We start from the raw sequence: 8,897 nt of genomic DNA, 5'->3' as shown, positions 1-8,897 counted from the left end.
TATTTTCTCGCTTATTTAGAATTACTTGCTACAATATGTAATCAAGATCGCATAGGTCGTTTTGACTAGTAAAGTTGTACTTTGAACATGTTACATTGGACGATATTTCTCAATGACATAATTAATGAGTGTTACATTGGACGTTTTGTTCTACATCCTCTAGCTTCCTTTTCACAGACTTCAGAAAATAGAGTACCTAACACGGGAAAAATGACTGGTTCGACGATAATCATGTTGTATACAGACAGGATCGTTCCCCGACTAACAGTGACAAGCGTGGTGGTATTTTGTTAGTCATCCGTTCTATCATCAATTCGCGTCAGGTATTTCCTCCAGGTAATTCCGCTGTCGGGCAACTCTGGGTTGTAGCATCTCAGTCCGGCGTGAGCACTTTCACCACTTGGCATCACTTGGCAGTTTAACCCCAATGGGTTCTTCTATCCTGACGTCACTCGTTCCGGATATAGTTTCACATCCGGATGTTTACTGGACGCTTTCAGCACAGCTTACCTTATGTCGTTTTCGTTTTTGCGGTGTAGCTACACCGGTGCTACACTACCGTACACCGAAATAATTTAGGGTGTAGATATAGGATGCACCTTTGTTTACAAACAAATGATGTTCAGCTGTCAAAGACTCGCGCTTATTCCTGCTTACGCTTACACTACACCGGTGCTACACCGCAAAAACGAAAACGACATTAGACAGCTGAACGGTGTCGTGAACGGAAACTATCCACTGAACGAATTTGACATATTCCTGTTATGTGGAAGTCTAATAAATTTGCGCTATAAGATAATCCATTGAAAATGATATGATTGAAAATGTGTCAGGTAAATTCTATATGAATATCTGATACATTCACAATGCTGATAATTTGGTAACTTTTATATGATCGTCATATGATAAATGAAAATCGATTAAATTATAATAATTAACTGAAATGGATTTGAAACCCATAAGCATAAGCTATACTTTTCACCACCATATAATATATGTGTCATAAATCAATCGAAGTAAAGTTTATGTGAAAATAACATGAAATTTACTTCTTCTTTTGACACATATATTTAATCGATTTCTAAAAATAAATTCGAAAAATAAACATCAGGCAGTGGGAGCTTTCACAGTTGTGCCTTTTTTTTTATTGTAGCTGATTTGGGATTCGATCAAGATCTGTTGAGGTGTGATGCTTTCGGTGTCTGTGCTCGATCCACTGGGCCACGGCTGACTTCAAGATTGAGCTCGTTCAAATAGCATGAAGTAAGAACAGCTCTCCCGACATGGAATGTAGTGCAACTTTATGCTCGTTTTGCTAGAGTGAAGACAAATTTATGTTCCGTTTCGGTGGTGTGGTTTGTTCAAATCTTTCTTAATGCACCTGTGTGCAATAAATCAACGACTAAATTATATGATTTGATAGAACTGGCTCATGAAGTTCGAGTACTACTAAGGGCTGGAATCTGAATTAGCCGTGTAGAAGGCTTACAATTAGAATCATAGCAAAGTAAATATTACAGTAGAATCATTTTTTTTTTTCAATCTCAATACATGCTTTTCTGGAACCAATTATCATATGAATGAGTGTACGTTAACATCGTTGAAAATTGTTTCAATAATTTATAAAGAACAATCATGTAAGATGTATTTTCTTGGGAGCGATATTCATCCCAGAAAAACATGCAAAAACAAATGCTTGCTGTTGGATTGCTTAAAAGGCATTTCTATATGACTATTTAATGATTGGGATAGATCTGTTTACAATCTTTAAACGTCAAAAATCAAAGCAAGCTATTGCAATGAGATATACATGTTTTCCTATACTGCAAAGTTAAATGACAGTCCAATAGTTTCTACATGTCTATTTACACGCGACATATCAACAAACGTCAAAAATCAGTAAAAGCAACTCCAATAAAATATACATGATTATCTTATAAGACATATATTTTAGTGAGCAATATTCATCATGAAAACAGGTATATTTTACTGAATTTTCTCATAGTGCAAACTTATATGATTTTCCATTAGTTTCTAGATGTCTGTTCCCACCCATGACATATCAACAGTTTTTCACCATGAAATATATCAGACAATATTCATATACTTCTTACCTTCGCTAACCACGTTCGAAGCAAAGTATTATCAAGTACTAAGTATGTGAAATTACGATAGAAATCATTCCATATCGCAGTCATAGTTTTTAAGTGATAATCCAATGGAATCTATCAATCATCACATAGAATGAATAAATATGCTGACATTGCTATGTTATAAGATGGATCCAATAAACGGTACATGTCGATTTGTTTCAGTGTCGGTTGTTGGGCCCAGTGTCGAGAGTTGTCATCGCACGATATTGACAAATTTTTTTTTTCACATAGTCAGTGATAGACTTGATCCTCAAAAAAACCTTCATCAAAATCTTATTCATTTTTTCGTCAATGACAACGATTCACCTGGTAACAAAAAGTTTAATTTCGTGCATTCCGTGTCACATTATTGTTATCCAAGCAGTTCAGGACGTAGATGCTTGTTCACTTTAACGGCTTCATGTAAAGCTAATAAAAAAATCTGCACATGTTCGTCACTGACAATTGACATGCTTTGGCTTGACGATGACTGTTAGCTCAAATGAGTGGCCAAAGCAAAATTGTGAATGTTGCCGTATATTATCGAGAATTTGCAGCACTGGTTGGACCTCTGATTTGTTAGTGATGAACTCGGTACTCACTGCAGCATGATTCGAGCTCTATGTTCATTGGTAAAGATTACTATTTTGCAATTATCGTTGCAGTGTGATTTTCGAAGTACCATCGAGGATGCTAGTGCTAATACCATATATTACGACTTCAGTAAAGCCGATTACGCCAGTATGAACTCCTTTCTCACAAGTATTGATTGGGCTGAACTAAGACGTGATTGCGATGTCAACCTAGCTGCTAGCAATGTTTGTAACATATTACTGGACCAACTCTTGTTTGAAACGTCTTAAAACGGTTATAGGGAAAGCATTGAAAAATCCAGCATAGCGTCGAAAGCCCGTTACCAAAGAGCCAATAGGATATATAAAAGACTGAATATCACGCACATCAAAATAGTTTGCAACGGAGTCTAAAATCGAAATCCAAAAAATTGTTCACTGTTGGCTGCGCTCGTACATAACTAGATGGAAAATGTCCGTCAAGCTTGGTGATCATGTTTCGTCTTCGTTTCAAGTTAACTCCGAAGTACCACAATGCAGTCATCTTAGACCATTCCTTTTCCTGCTATACATGAACGATGTTAACAATGTCCTTAAATGCCACAAAAAATCTTACCCTGACCACCTCAAGCTATATTATGTTATCAACAAACCAAGTGACGCTTTCTTTCTTCAAGAACAGCTAGAGGGCTTGGCAGCTTGGAGAAAGTGAAGTAAGACGTATCGTATGGTCTTAAATGCTTCTAACAGCTTTATTATTTCCTTTGGGCGTAAACGACCACTGGCCCTCACGACTGCGTTTTAAGTGGTACCTTTCTTAAACGTGAAAGCACTGTGATGCCTTGAATTAGTAATAAGTTTTCTGGCTGAATGACGGGGGCTCTTGAGCATTCCTGACGTTGTTGAAAATTAAGATAGCATCAGATTGCGGGGTTGCTAGTGTATTAGAATGCTTTGTTGATTATTCATGAACTCTTGATCGCTGGGGAAGCTTGTGAATATTTCAAGCTGAACATTGCATAAGGTCCTAAGAAACATTCTCGGTAACATTGATCTATTCTCTTCGTCGACTTTCTCTTTCGTTATTAACTTGAGCACATAATCGTTTCTTGTTGTGCTTGTAATATTAGATGCTAGATAAAAGCTTCTTTTATCGATCAGTGTGCTGAAAATGAATGTCTTTACATGGTCGTGGGGATACAAAGAGAAAGTCGACGAAGAGAATCTGTCAATGTTACTTAGGAGCTAATGCAATGTTCAGCTTGATTTGACGTTAACAAAAGTGAGAACAAAGAGGTGAACGCCTAAGCTTTTTCACATTTATATCGCTGTGAATTAACTGAAAAATGTTGAGGGAATTTTTTATCTGTAACTGTAACCAGTTCGTTTTTGTTTGCTAATCTGTGTTAAATGTTATACTTAATTATCCTACAGATGTATCGTTCAGCTCAAACCTTTGTAGGGGTATAGGGCTCATCCATTAATTATGTCACACTATTAGGGGGGAGGGGGGTTTGTGGAAACTGTGACGAGCCATACAAAAAATAAATAAAGATCCATACAAAAAATGTGACAAAGGGGGGAGGGGGTTGAAAATGGGCCTAATTTGCGTGACATAATTAATGGACCATCCCTAAGCAGTGGGACCATCATCATCATCATCTTTGGTAGTCATTCCATATAAATACTACCAAATTAAAAAGAGAGATCCGTTCTACAGCCATCGGTTAAATGCGTCGAGTGAAAGTTTTCTTTCCATGCTTTCTGATCACCCAGGTTGACATATTTTGAAACAGCTTATATAAAGCATTAGGTCCTAATTAACATTGACAGATTCTCTTCGTCGACTTTCTCTTTGCATCTTCACGGCCATGTTTAGACATTTCCAGCTATTTTCAGCACACGGATCGATGAAAGAAGCTATTATCTAGCTTTTAATTTGACAGACACGACAAGAAACGGTTCCAAGTTATTAACAAATGAGAAAGTCGATGATGAGTATTGATCAATGTTCCTTAGGACCTAATGGTTGTTCAGCTTGATATGGGTCCGAGTATGGGTCCATCCCAAGAGGGGGAGGTGGCTGTCAAATACGAACAATCGTCGCCTACCTCGCATAACTGGTTCTAAACGTAAACAAGCCATAAGAAACCTACAGCGTTTGTTTACGTTTGGAACCAGTTTCATACAAGATGATCAGTAGGCTGATTTGACAGTACGTCCCCCCCAGGTCCATCCTCCATTCTCCGCCATGTCCCATTCATGCTGCCATCTGATTATCGAGTCAGCTCTTACAACACTGAAAATGTTTTTTCGTTAATTCTCTTACGCTCATTTCGTAAATATGGGTCTCGTAGATTTAACCCTTTTTTTCGTGTTACATGTATTCAGATAACAAGCCACCATTACACATAATTTGTACAATAAATCAAGCTGAACATTGCATTAGGTTCTAAGTAACATTGACAGATTCTCATCGTCGACTTTCTCTTTGTATCCCCACGGCCATGTAAAGACATTCCCTGGTATTTTCAGAACTCTCCAGCAAGTTGAAAATATTTATTATTTTATTTTAGAAAGGATTATTTTTCAAAATTGGTTACCAACTCTTCCTGTCAAAGAAAGTGCTTGTGCGTTTTCGATTGGGGATATAACTTACGTAAATCTGGTTAATTATAGCAAAATTAATGCAATGATGGCCGTCTTAACTTCCGCCGGTTCATATTAACGTAAAAAAAATGGCAGATTGATTGTATAACAAGCGGATGAGAATCTGCCTACTTGGAGAAAGTGCTAGTTTTCACGGCTAAATCCAGTTAAATTGCACATGCTAGACTACGTCATCTTGATCCCCCTTTCTTGTATCCACATCATATTTTCTTTGATCAGGTCACGGTTTGCTAAATATGCATCACACAATCTTGTTTTCGTTCTGCTTTAGAAAAAAACCTATAAATTATACGAATTGATTTCGTGGAAACACGATTGAACGAAATGTTTTCGTACGTACAACGATATCCAGAAAGGCAAATGTATTTTTCAACGTAATTTTTGAGATCCTTTCGTACTATTTTTCGTTAAATGCATGCAAGTTATTTTAAGTGTGTTTCTTACCTTTTTTTCAATTTACACGAATAATTCGTATTTATTTTATGAAACATTCATTATCATTCGATAATTACTAGGCAGTATTACAATTTCTACGAAACAAAAAAGTACGAATCTATTTAGTTGCAGAAAACAACGAATGTATTCGTGGAACAAACGAATAATTTCGTTATATAAACTAAATTTTATTTTAATACATAATTGAGAAACCTTTACCCCATTAATGAGTAAAAATTATTTATTAATGGGTAACAGATACTCATTAATGGGTAAAAAATTCACTCATCAATGAGTTAAGCCACTTTTATTCAAAATTGGTATTTTTTACCCATTAATGGGTACTTTCAAGTTAGCGTGTATGAAGGAATTTCAGACGAATTCCTTCAGAAAACAAAAAAATCATGCACTAGCCTTTTCGATTGGGATGAAAATTTTAACATTTCATCTGTATGGAAGATCATGTGTCGTCGTGTCCACAAGTCAGGAGACTATTCGACTTAAGAATAATTTTTCAATAGGATGTATTTAAAAAAAAACTTGAAAACTGTTGATCGTGATGGCATTGTGTACCGGAGAAAATTGTAGCAAATCAATTGCGCTTTGAAGGAAAAAACCACGGAAAAAATAACGATTATTAAAAAAAATCAAAAACAAAATATAAAATGCGAATTGCCAATCTTGCTGGCATAGGGACCATGCACTTATTACCTAAGATTAAAAAAAAAATTAAAGTTTTCTTACAAGGAGAAATAGGCGACATGACATGGTCCCCCCCAAAAACCATAGCACCTATTGACTAAATCACTAGCTGCATAAGTAGGCCCTATAAACTCTCAACGATAATTCCTCACATTTGTGAGTTACTGGTGTTTCCGCTAAGCACTAATCGCCAACTGTGTACCATGTTATCAATTTTTTTTCCTTGATTTTTTTTTCCGTCGATCTTCTTTTTCGTGCTGAGCACCAATACCCAAGTAACCAACAAGCCCGTTAATCGCCCTTTTTGGCATATAAGACTGCTTTACGACTTATATAAAGTTCGGAAATCCTATATTAACCTTATATCGCAAAAAGGGCGATTATCGGGTAGTTAGCGGGCTTGGGGGTTACTTGGGTACTACCGACGCCAGGGAGGCAGCTCTCACATCTGTACCCTACCTATCGACCCATCAACTCATGAACCGGGGACCAACGGCTTTACTTCAGAGATTGGTATTGAACCCAGGCCTGCTGGGGTGAGAGGCAATCACGCTTACCACTACACTACCGGCGTAGTTATGTTATCAATTGAAAACCTCGTACAATGTCATATAAACGTGTTTATTAGTTTGATGATTAATTACATCCAACAGATATTAGAAAGTTTTTATATTTATAATTTTAACAGATATTCACCCAACAACATATTCTCACCTTTTTTCGCCCCTCATTCCTCAGCTTCAGCGATGAAACCCTATCCACCGCCGTACTGTCTTGCTCGTCCAACTGCCACGGTCGTGCTGAGGCAAACTTCCGACTAGATCCTATAGTCGATGTTTTATTTCTCCCACAACCTGGATCGAAGCGGACCTCTACTTGATGGCTCATCCGAGCTAATTACCGGAAAGCAATAGAACAACTTATTACAAATCATCGCAACAGGTTGTTATTCACTCAAACAATATTCAATTTATGTTAACCAAAAAGTCATATTCAAAGAGTTGCCAAAAATACCGGCTAATACCAAATACGGAGTCAGATAGGACCCAAATAATAAACCCAGTAGCGGAATTCCCAGCCCTAAGACCACCTTTCATAATCCCCTCAGGATCCATTAAATATGGGCTGAAAAGCCATTACACTCGTTTAGCAAGCGTCGATCGGCAAGCTACGGACGACCGCTTTAAACCAGCAACAGGTTAACAGCAAGTCCACCGTCGATCAACCGAATAAGCCCCGGCTCGAGCTCGAGCTAGTTAACAAAACAGGCGGGACGATCTCCGTGGCTAGACCACAGATCAGGGGAATCCCTTTAAACTAGCCCATCTGGCTAGCCATTAACATACGTAGCATTACAATAAAAAAAAAATCGGTTTGATTTCCTACCACAGTTTTGGTTGTTTCAAACTAGACTTATTTTTCTCCGTGTGGGATTGACAAGTTACGTCTACACGTTGTAGAAAAAATATGCAAAAATATAGATTCAAATTTGATCAAGCGGAGTTTTTTTTTTTAGCTTTTTTTAGCGGTGGTGATTTTTTAGCTATGTTGATGCATCTCTTGGACCACTGCTATAATAAAAAATAACCATAGGATAACGGGGCCTACTACGGATGTCACTTCACGGTGAAAAGTTGTCGTCACGGTGAAGTGATTACCATTTGATTTGTACGGGAATCACGGCTCTTATTCTGAATATCACTTCCTTATTACCGTGTAGTGGCACTCGTAATAAGGCCCAACGGCGTGTTCGGGGTATCATCCAAACCATTTGTGGGATTGTTCAAGCATCGGGGTTACCGTTCGTTTATGGCATTTGTTTATTAGGATGGCTCTTATCGTTAACAAAAGTCCCTTCTCGGAAAGAGCTTTGCCAATTTAGAGAATTGACTTCTCTGCCACCGTTAGTATTAGTGAGCAGTTTCACTAATGTCGTTTTCGTTTTTACTACACTACACCGGTGTAGTGTAAGCAGCAATAAGCGCGAGTCATTGACAGCTCATCATCATTTGTTTGTAAACAAAGGTGCAACCGATAGCTACACCCTGAAATTTTTCGGTGTACGGCAGTGTAGCACCGGTGTAGCTACACCGCAAAAACAAAAACGACATAATACATGCGTTCTACTGGTTAAAAAAAAAACAAACTGCTGTCAAGGCGCACACTTTGATCGATTTTACACGGCTACACTGACTAGGTTGTATTAGTAAGATGTTGGATCGAGAAGTCAATGAAACCAATCAAGAGAGCAACGTCCGCTAATTTTCCATATTTGCAAAACAAACATTGCGGATTTGCCAAAATTTCTCTCATACTATCAGCAAACTAAACAAGCGTGAGTCTAGCCCTCTAGCCATTCGGTAGAGCAAGAAAATCTGCGAATTAA

Source organism: Ochlerotatus camptorhynchus, unplaced genomic scaffold, assembly GCF_037179485.1.
Source record: "Ochlerotatus camptorhynchus isolate MF236.1 unplaced genomic scaffold, CSIRO-AGI_Acam_v1.1 ptg000826l, whole genome shotgun sequence".
In the NCBI taxonomy this organism is placed as follows: Eukaryota; Metazoa; Arthropoda; class Insecta; order Diptera; family Culicidae; genus Ochlerotatus; species Ochlerotatus camptorhynchus.
The sequence above is the reverse complement of the archived record's forward strand: the minus strand, read 5'-3'. Positions refer to the sequence as shown.